Source organism: Tenebrio molitor, chromosome 1 (genome assembly GCF_963966145.1).
Source record: "Tenebrio molitor chromosome 1, icTenMoli1.1, whole genome shotgun sequence".
Lineage (NCBI taxonomy): Eukaryota > Metazoa > Arthropoda > Insecta > Coleoptera > Tenebrionidae > Tenebrio > Tenebrio molitor.
This window is the reverse complement of record NC_091046.1, coordinates 22188972-22197633: the sequence shown is the minus strand read 5'-3', so window position 1 is coordinate 22197633 and position 8662 is coordinate 22188972.

Below are 8662 nucleotides of genomic sequence, written 5' to 3'. Positions count from 1 at the left end.
TAACGCTAACAGCATCGCCCGGTCATTAATGATAATGGTCAAAAACGGCTGGGTAATGCTGATATACTCGTAGGTTACATGATTATTATTGAAACTAGACAATACATATATTGTTTTCTTTTAGTATTTTTATTTATCAAATGTGTTGAAGTAGGTACTATGTGAAAAAATATTATTCACACTTATCAAATTTTACTTGGTAACGTAAGTAAATAAAAAAAACTAATTTTTTTTTTTATTTTTCACTTTACTATAATTGCATGATAACTCCTAGGATACGAAATACGTAAACATATTCATAACAACCGGGGAATAATAACAGGGTGTAATAAGAATAAGCGGGCGTAATGAAATTTTTTAAAGAACACGTATAGTGAAAAATAAAATCTGGTATGCACCACGGCGTCACCGAATGATTAGGCCCATCGAACGATATCCATCTCTCGGGCTAAAGCCCTCGAGCTGGATTCATCGTTCTCCGGGCATAATCATCGTTGTAACGCCCTTGGTGCATAAATAGCTAATTAGAACAAAGTGAAAAATACAAATTTTTCAAATAATATTGAGAGTACTCAAAATTATTCATTTTTGTTGTGGCATGAGAGTGATCCATGGTACTTCGAATTGCAAATTTTTTTATGCAGCGCGCTGGTGTTATTTTATGTTATGAATGAATTATTAACATTGCCCAAATTACATGGACATTAACGTTACTGGCCGGTCATTATGGTTAATGTCCAACTTGACTGGCCATTATCGTCATTGACCGGACAATAACGTTATTGGCCGAATTATCGTCTTTGTCCGTAACATATACATGTGACAGAGCCCTCCCTCGTCAAGGAGTCACGAGCCGCCACTGGGTATCTTTACCACTTAATATGAGAGCGTTTTTAAATTCATCGATAGATCAATCGGTGGAATCAGTTTTCTACCAAAACGTTGTTATATTACTGTTAGATTTATGTTGAGCTTAAGAAAACACGTTTCTTTATTCACCAAAAATTTCATGTTGGGCTCAACCAAAATTCACCTTTCCCATCTACAATGGGAGTTGGTTGTTTGGTGGACGAATAGTGGGGGAAATGTCAAAATAGTTTGTCGAAGTCAAACTGTCAATGTCAAAGCAAAGTGAGGAAAAACTGGAAAAGTGCAACATTATTCACGTATCCTCTAATTTTTTCATGAGTCTTTCTTCTGTTTAAAATAATTTCTTCATCAGAGGAAGTTGATAAATCATCATCTGATGAATCTTCCAAAGGCATTGTTATCCGTTTTACCAATATTATGGTCCCAAGAAGACTAATGTCGCACATATTTATTCATATAATAATAATAGTCGCCGAAAATGAAAAAATGTTTAGGTTATGTTTACACTTCAGGTGTCATGACATCAGCACCAGTCAGCACAGTCATCAGTTTTCCACCAAATCCGTTTCCCTATTCATCACATTTTTGCACAACATAAATGTTCAACACAAAAAAAACTTATGATTGACAGTCCACCAATGTTGAAATTCACCGCAAAAAGTTGATGAATTTAAAAACGCTACCTATTTTATATGTATACATTTTGAATTCAATTAGTTTAGAAAATAAAATCCAAAAGAAATGAAAATAGCAGCGCCATCTGTCGGCTCTGCCTTACATTTCAATTCAATTCTTGGGTGCGTTCCATTAAAATTCGAAAAGTAGTAATTGTTTTTAACATTTTAATTTAAAAAACGTCGGCCAAAAAGCATTATACATACCTGGTGTGTGAAACATTTTGCAGCGCTTAGTTTATGAAACACTCCGCTGCGCGTCGTGCTTCAAATTAAAGTTTGCGCTGCAAAATGTAACTTCCCACACTCGATTGTAAATAGCTATTAATAAATTGTATGTTGCAATATTTTAGTTTTCTGTAGTGACAGTCATATTCTCTCTCATTAATTAATTTGCAACTATTTTCGGTAGGTGAAAAGTCTGTAAAAATATGAGATTTGCAAAGATCACAATTAATATTTTTTAAAGTTTTGGCAACCCATCCAGAAACATACCCAGTTATACTTTTATGAATATTTTTCTCAAGCTCAAAATTTTTCAGTTTCGAAATATATTTACATATATTAAAGGTCTCTGGTGAAATCTCATTCTCGTCTCGAGCAATATTTTGCATTTTGTTGATGAGGCCTCTAACATTAAATAAGTCGGGAATGTTCGTACTCTCGCAGTTAGCGCCTATTGATTTCGATCCAAAAAAATCACGTATCAATAAAGATTTGAAACTGTCTCGGAAGTGGAGTGCTGTTGGATTTACTGCACGACATCGCTGGCTTCGAATTTTTGCAAAATAATTTTCAACTGCGTCTTGATTAAATGATCTAGGTAAAAAGAATTTATAAGGCATTCACGATCTTTTTGGGCCGAGTTGGCTATGGCCATCTAGTGATTTTGTTGGCAGTACCTCGGTGATAACTAAATTCCCTTAAGGAACTTGACACTTTTTGTGTTAGGTTAGGTTGTTTTTAGTTTAGGGTTATATTTTCTGAATAGGTACATTGTTGCCGGATCTCTTGAATCTGATCTGTTATTTTTCAATTAAATTAAATCGTTTAATAGAAATTTTTTATCGTATCAAATTATTTTAGCAATTGTGACTGTTCCTTTGTCGGAAATTTAAATTATTTTTACATGCTTAATAAATCATTTAGTTTCTTACGAATATTAAAATAATAAATCTGGCAATCCGGTGGCAAGAAAATGTCGAACAGACACTGACAGAAAAAAAAAATTGGATCCGTTGCATCACTGAGTCAGTTAGTCCAACATGGAAAGAAAAAATCATAGCCAACTCGGTCCCAAAAAGATCGTGAATGCATAATACATGTTCCACTTTCTATTAATTTCTCATTCAAATCCAAAAATCCTTCTAGTGTAACAATCCAGTTCTTTAAACTTGGTGGTATCGTTTTTTTTCCGCCTTTGTCAACAAAATACATATTTTTTAACGTTTTTATAGCTTCTTTCCAAAAATTCAAATGGTCGGAATTTTTCCACACACCACCACGTAGGGGTTTTCCACAAGATGGGCGAAGTGTTCCGCCGTTCACGCTGTCAAAAACTTTATCGAAGAACTTGACTATCTTCGCAGTGCCCAAAGCGTCTTCCTTTAAATTATTATCAGCTACAACAAAGTTAACTAGAGCGTTTGCTCGAGTACATATAAATATGTACTTGCAACCTACCACTTTTAACCATCAGTGAGATAGCTACAGTCATGCTATGACTGAAAACCTGAGTGGCGTAACATACCTAAATATAACAACTGACATTAAAAATTAAACAAAATTTTTTTCAAAAAAATCTTTGAACAGGTCAATTTTAGTTTATAAAAATATATATTTTAATACAAAATAAATATTTTAATACAAAATAAAATTCCAAGCAGTCATTTGTTTTCGAGTTATGACGTCATCGATAGTTTTTTTAAATAGAAACCCCCTATTTTTTTTCTTGATTCTGATAGCCCTTTTAATTGTCTAAACGACAGTATAAAAATTTTGTTACCTTACATAAGGAAACAAAAACAAGTCAAAAACTGTGTTAGTAAGTACTTAAAATTATGGAATTAAATGTTCGAATTGCCATCCCCCCAGCTTGTTGACAATAAGCAAGTTTATGAAAAAATTCCGCCTGTTTTAGTTTTATCTAGTTTTATCCCCGCACCCAATCAAAATTAAAATTTCTATACGTTGTGTTTCTGTTAAATGTTTGTAAAACAAATAACACATACGAATGAAATTGACAGTAACATTTGACTGTTTGATTTACCTACTTGATTTTTTGACTTGTTTTTGTTCATTATAAAATTTATTTTCTCCAACTTTTTTTTTTCTCAAAAATTTCCTTATGTAAGGTAACAAAATTTTTATACTGTCATTTAGACAATTAAAAGGGCTATCAGAGTCAAGAAAAAAAATAGGGGGTTTCCATTAAAAAAAAAAGTATCGATGACGTCATCACTCGAAAACAAATGACTACTTGGAATTTTCTTTGGTACTAAAACATGTATTTTTATAAATTAAAATTGACCCGTCCAAAGATTTTTTTGAAAAAAATTTTGTTTAATTTTTAAGGAATTTATTCCATACTTTTGCCGCTCACTGTATATATATACAGGGTGTCCCAGAACTCGCGGATCAAATTGAAACTGTATATTACTTGATGGTAATGAAGGTAAAAAACGTTTAGAAAAATATTCAGGGTGCAACAGCTTTTTAGTTATGAATTAATCAAATTGACCAATAGAGCTCGATCTCATTTTCCCTTTATGAGAAAATTGAATACCTCGCCAAAGGCAGGTGAACAAATGTATAGAATCTAAATCAGGGAACGCAAGAAGTTTCTTCTTCCGGTAATGAATGAAATATGCAAATATGGTTTGTTATGAGTGAAAATTTCCAGAGCAATTGTAACCTTGAGGGGTATGGGAAATTCACGGGAAGGATATAATGAATTGAACCTTTGTTGATGGAAGGTAAAATGGCGACGTAGCATCAAGTGAGTAATACATATTACTACCTTAAAAATCTTAGTAAAAAGTGAAATATACAGGGCCTGTGAAGTGAATCGGAATCACAAGAAATTTATCCTGACTCCTGTGCATACACTCTGCATCTGCAACGTATTAGCGCAGCTACACGAGCGGGACTCGTCATGGTCGAAATGAAAGAAAAGACTTTTAGGAACATTCTTGACATTGCAAAAAAAGCTGGAGTTACACGTAGGTTTTGAATGACAGATCAAGCATAGTGGCAGTTCTGAAAGAAAGAAGACAAAACTGGATTGAACTAACCTATTTATTTTAGCATCATTATTAGTAAAAATTTAAGATCAAATTTTATAACTAAACGATATAGAATGCAACAAATGAAATAAGAAACATGCAAAATAAAAAGAATAATTAATAACAAGTGTTCAAAATGACCACCTTTCATCTGAAGGAATAGGCGAGCTCGTTTTATTAAATTTTCCTTTGCCAGTCTAAGCACATTAGGAATAACAGTAGCCAGTGTTTCATGAATTTGGTCATTTCTCAATTAGTTCTTCTAAAATATTGATAGGTTCGCGGTAAATATAGTTCTTCAAATATACTTCTTCTACCGTCGTCATCAAAGAACTGAAGAACAGCATCTTCAGTCTCTGGCGTTCTAACGGGGGACCACCAATTTCTTGTCAGGTAGGCACCAAGGACCCAGTGTCTCGAGCACGGTACACCAACCGTAGAAATACGTTATAATTTGGATATGGCAAACGTCATGGAAAACGTATTGCATATTCTCTTGCATCCTCACGTGCATTGCGCCCGTACTCTCCATAAATTATGAGCATTTCAACATACTCTGCAGCTGTATACATGATTTCAATACGCAGTTTGACAATTTCGAATCAAATTATAACTTGACGTTGTCAAAATCTTCACAGTTGCCCAAACATTTACTTGAAATTCCATACTATTCTTACTAGAATTATGTTGCTAGGCAATTCAAACCTTTGGTTAAATTTACGTGAAATTTAAATTAACAGCGTCCTTCTGATTGGTCAACTTTAATTATTCATTACAAAAAATCCATTATACCCTGTCCTTTTTTTTAAACGCTATTGCTTTCAGTTATCACCAAGGGAAACGCACTGTAAATTTGATCCGCGAGTTCTGGGACACCCTGTATATATTTAGCTCTGCGAGCCAAGTAGGCTCATGGCTTGGTTGCATTTTCTTCTCCACTCTGCTCTATTTCCTGTTTGTCCTCTCCAGTCCACCATTTCCACTTCCTTCAGGTCTCCTTCCACCATTCGTATCCACTGTGATCTCGGTCTGTCTCTTTTTCTCCTTCCAGTAATTCCCCTCATCAGAGCTTGTTTGGTCGGTACGTCGTCGTTTGGTCTTGCAACATGTCCTAACCACCTCATCCTTTGCACCCTTGCTACACTACTTATTGACGGTTCGCCATTGTTTTAATACATCGACTATAACAAAAGATTTTGTGCTAGATGAAGAAAACGAAAAATTTATCGGTTGCTGCCATTTCTTAAAAATACCACAAATATAAAAGACAAGGACGTGGTCAGCAATTTTTATGTCTGGAGTATCAGTTGCAAACCCATAAAATTCATCAGAATATTTATCGTAATTGATGTGCGGCATAATAGACATCTCATCGAAAATAAGGGCACACATTTTGTTACGACTGTGGCGACCTCTATCGACGCACCACAACACGTACGTGTCGACACCAGGGGGAGCCAAACCGAAGGGATAAAAGACGTCGCATCCCTTAGACTCGCTCTCTCGCCGATCAACTTCAACCACGGCACCACCAACCACGCCGTTCACCATTTTGTTATTCACCCATTCATTGTTATCGTTATTTGTTATTGTTATTGTTACAATAAATCAAATCTCGCATCAAGCCGCCTCATTCATTCCGGACCAACAAAGTACTCCACAATTGGTGACCCCGACGATCCGGAAGACCACGAGGCAACAACTTCCACCCCCGACGTTCCGGAAGATCACGAGGCAGCAACTCCAGAAACTTGTGACCCCCGACGATCCGGAGCAAACAATCAGCACCACGTGCATCCCACAAGTTGGTGAGTACAACATCAGACAATGGCACCGGTCGGCGAAGAGCAAACCAACACGTGCGACCGCTGGAAACGGTTTCCACTCGACCACGAGCCCTCATCGTGGCAGTGAACCCCACGTTTCGGTGAGTCGGAAGTGGAGTACCCGAGTCACCGAATCTCAACAAGCAGGATGCAAGCCTCCACCACCGCTACGGCCACCACAGCGACGGGAACGACATCGTCGACCTCACCGACCACCGTACCCACCGCTCATCACAAACGGCAGAGTACGCGCTCGCCACCACAATCAGCACGAGCCACGCGCTCGCCATCACAAACGGCTCGAGCAACGCGCTCGCCAACACATTCAGCACGAGCAACGCGCTCGCCAGCACATTCAGCACGAGCAACGCGCTCGCCAACACATTCAGCACGAGCAACGCGCTCGCCAACACATGCAGCACGAGCAACGCACTCGCCATCACAAACGGCACGAGCAACACGCTCGCCAACAGATTCGGCACGAGCCACGTGCTAGCCAAACCAAGCAACCATCGCCTCGGCACAACAACTGCAACCCACATGGACGCCGACATCAAGCTGTGTCTACGACCGCAAGCACCACGCTGTGTACACCGCGACCAGACACCTTCATCTTCCCCACATGCTGGAATCCAGTCCATCGCAGACGCAAGGTACAAACGCACCAAACTCTGAGAACGCTCCCGCCGACGCCGTGTCATGCTCCGGAAGCATCTCCTTGGCCATCGACTTTCGCACCCGCAACATCGAGCAAGAAGCCGACGACCGAGTCATCGCCAACGACAACACAACTTCATCATGCATTCGTGCCATTACTAAGTTTGTTTCAGATCGCTTCGTATGGCCGAATCACAGCAACATCGACGCAACCTCCGTCGCATCAACCTTGGCAGCACGGTGCATCTCCAGGTTCGGCACGTCCCTTCGTCTCGCCAACAAGCAGGGGCCCGAATCACTTCGCACACGCGGGTTCGGCACGTCCCTCCGCTTCGTCAACGACCAGGGCCTGAACCACTTCGCACACGCCTGCCAAAGAAATCGTCAATCTGCTTTCGTGACTGCGTCTCTTCACGATGCAGCCGTCGCGACGCTCAACTCCAAATTTTCGAGAGAACGCAGCCACTGAGGGGGGAGTACTGTGGCGACCTCTATCGACGCACCACAACACGTACGTGTCGATACCTGGGGGAGCCAAACAGAAGGGATAAATAAGGTACTGGGATAAAAGACATCGCATCCCTTAGACTCGCTCTCTCGCCGATCAACTTCAACCACGGCACCACCAACCACGCCGTTCACCATTTTGTTATTCACCCATTCATTGTTATCTTTTGTTATCGTTATTTGTTATTGTTACATTAAATCAAATCACGCATCAAGCCGCCTCATTCATTCCGGACCAACAAAGTACTCCACACGACTATTCAATTTTAAAGCAGCATCTTTTAGATTGTCAAATATGACTTGATTAAAACCGGCATTAATTGGAACTTTATTAAGCATAGCCATCATAGTTTGTCGAGTGGGAAGTGCAAACATTTTCCTTAATTTTGAGTACGCTCTTCCAGATTGTTTAAATAGTGCTAGGGCCAAAACTTTCTCATCGGTGGTGTATCTGCATTCTTTTGGTTGGATATTTCGCTTTTTCAATTCAAAAACTGAGCTTTTCAATTTAATGTCAAATTGTTTAGCCAACCGTAACTGTTTTCGATAAGAAGTTGCCCTAATTTTATTGATACGTGCCACTTTTTTAAATTTTAACAAGGACTGATACAATTTGTTGGCAGTAGGTGACAGTACTTTTTTCCAGATTTGAAAGACTCGAACTTCCTGCTTTGTAACCGGCGATGTCAAATGGCAGCGAGGATCGAAGGTTTTAAAATCCTAAGTACTAAATTGCAGCGCGCGGTTAGTTTGAGTCTTAATAACCTGATGTAAACTGCAGCGCTTATAATCTTAATAAGGGGTCGGCTTATCATTTAGAAAGTTTCAGGTAGCACTGCACTTC